Source organism: Acomys russatus, chromosome 4, assembly GCF_903995435.1.
Source record: "Acomys russatus chromosome 4, mAcoRus1.1, whole genome shotgun sequence".
Classification (NCBI taxonomy): domain Eukaryota; kingdom Metazoa; phylum Chordata; class Mammalia; order Rodentia; family Muridae; genus Acomys; species Acomys russatus.
Genome location: NC_067140.1, coordinates 54,203,921 through 54,206,779, shown reverse-complemented (window position 1 = coordinate 54,206,779; position 2,859 = coordinate 54,203,921). Strand labels below are relative to the sequence as shown.

General features: G+C 42.3%; 1 pseudogene; it reads right to left on the bottom strand.

Moving 5' to 3' along the window:
* Positions 1–559: 559 nt before the first annotated feature.
* Positions 560–1,191, bottom strand: LOC127188020 (60S ribosomal protein L19-like; annotated as a pseudogene).
* Positions 1,192–2,859: the final 1,668 nt, after the last annotated feature.

Genomic DNA, 2,859 nt, shown 5'->3' with positions numbered 1-2,859 from the left:
GTCATTACTACAATGCCAACGCTATCACAACCATAGCCACAACCACACCCACCCACCACCATAAGCATGAGCGCCATCACAACAAGAACCACTTCTACTACTAAGACCATGACCATCCCAGCTACAATCACGACCACAGCCACCATGAGCATGGTTACGACTGGCACCGCTATCTACCATGACCTCCACCACCACAACCATGACCACAGCTTCAACTATCACCATCACAACCTTATTCACCACTAACACTGACCCCTCTCCCCATGACCATAATTACCACTATCAAAATAACCCCAAATGCATGCTTTACTGCTATAGGTTGGTGCTTTTAAAATAAGAAGTAGGGATTTAATGGCACTTAGCATTCAAACTCTGAAGACACAGGTCTCATTACCTACACCTTCACTTATAGAATGTATTCCTTTGTTCATTTGTTCCTTCCCTCCTCCTCCTCTCTCTCCTACTTCTTCTTTTTTTGCTAAAAAAAAAAAAAAAAAAAAAAAAGGTCAGAAGACAAAGGCTTTTAATGAGGCCACTATGTGTAAACATGAGAGAAGTTTTATTTCTTGGTCTCTTCTTCCTCGGACAAAGACTTGCTTATCACCTCCTTCTTGGCCTGGAGATGCTCCTCCTAGTGCTTTCGTGCCTCCTTGGTCTTAGACCTGTGTGCTTGGCTAGCCAGGAGCTTCTTGCAGCCTTGTCTGTCTTCAGCTTGCAGATGAGCTCCATGTGAATCCATTTGTTTTTGAACATGTTCCCTTTGACCTTTCAGGTGCAGGCTGTGATACTTACGGCAGTTAATCTTAGCTTCACTGTATCTCCCGAGAAGCCAGTGTAGGACTCTCAACCTTTTCATCCAGGTTATTGTTTTAGGCATTTGAGCATTGGCAGTACCCTTCTTCTCCCCTATACCCACATTCCTGCCCTTCTGTCAAGCCAAGATGTTTTTTCTGGTATCAAGGTCGGGAATGGACAATCACAGACTTATGGATGATCAACCATCTTTGATCATCTTCCGGATCTGCTGACAGGAATTGGCATTGGTAATGTCATTGGTCCCATTGGGGTCCAACCAGACCTTTGTACCACAGCAGAGGACACTAGAGGAAAGCTGGTTCTGTAGCCTGAGCATACTCATGGCTGCGGACACAGCAGTGAGTGAATGGAATCTATTTTTGAGATCAGAGATTCCCCTATAAAACAGTTGCTTGTCCCAGCTGTAAATCCTACCACTGCCCACTGTCTTTCATCTTGGTGACTACCACTCACTGGAACACATCACGCACCATCTCCACACCCTTGCTGAGTCTACAGGCTTCACTTGGGAGCATCTCTACATCTCACACATGTGCCCATGTACATACGCACAGATACACATACCATAGAGTGTGATGACAGCACATCCTTAAGAAGCTAGTGTAGCTTTTATGGTTTCTCTTACAGATTGTGTATAATAGTAGGTGCATAGGGTAAGGATTGTTGTTTTTGTTTTGTGTCCCATTGGGTCACTAGATCACCTTTGTTCTCTGCAAAATTAGAATAATAATCTCTTTCATCAGATGAAATTTGTTATGTGCTTCTAAGAATGTGAAGATAAAAGAATTAATTTAATTCAATGCATGGTGTGAAACTTGAGCAATGAGCCAGATCTTGACTTCCTCTTGTTTCAGATTTGTACATGTGCATGGGAGTGTTTGAGAAAGGCATGACGTGGAATGTGTACATATGCCTCATGCTTTCTCATGCTCTGAGTCTAATACACTCCGTGAAGCTTCCATTCTGTTCTGAGTAGCATAGAGAACGGTCACAGATGAGTTTCCAGGAACTGACAACTCTGGGAGGGGCATGCTGTTAGGAAATGACAAGGTCACGGCAGCGGTGTGGAGTTTGATTAGTCTGTACAGTACACTCTGTACTCTTCAAGTGGGAGCCAGACAGATGTTTGGTTCAATTTCACTTAAAAAGTATTTTCCTCAGATCTATACACTAAAGCACAAGAATTCTGTGCTTTTTGAAAATAACTTCTGAGCCCCACATGCTATCCATTACGGATTAAGAGGGCTGCAGATGCCAAACTAGTGTCAGCCAGCATAGTCCAAGTGTAGATAAGTAGCTTCTAGCCACTCCATCTTGAGGGTTTTTCCCCAGCTCCCCAGGACCACTCTAAGCAAGATACTTTCTAGCATCCACAATTAGTTTCTAGCACTCTTAGATAAAGTGCTAGAACACCAGACAGGACCTCTGGCTAGTCCCTTCACGCCTTTCTGTTAGTTACAGTCTTCTGTGGAGAGGCAGTCTTTTACTTACTGGAAAAAGAAAAGAGAATTTTAAGATTGAGATAAATGACTTACTGTGACTGACACAAATGGGAGTCACACCCTGCCCTTTGAGATGCCCCAAAAAGTCAGCTGGGAGTTCAGTGACGATGGACTCACAGTGTAAAGAGAGGGAAGTGGTCATGATTGGAGATGCTGAAAGTGATCAGGGGAAGTGATATCAGCACGCGCACGCGTGTACACACACACACACACACACACACACGCCTTTATGTTAAAGGAACTCTTGGAGATATTTCATAAGACTGAAAGTACGAAAGAAAGCTAGAAGGTGACTCAAATTTGGAATGACAATTTGTCAAAGCTTAGAAGAGATGCTCTTTTCATGCTTACGCTATGAGAACAAGGCGAGCCCAGTTAAAACCACTCTTAAGGTTTTGCAAAGAAAGAAAATATTTTAATTTTTAATGTTTTTAAGTTTTAAATGACATAGAAACTGAACAGATATTAGCTTTTCAACTATCTACACATTTAAAAATCAATGGTTAGATAATTTTTAATGTTTCAATACAAATTTTTAAGG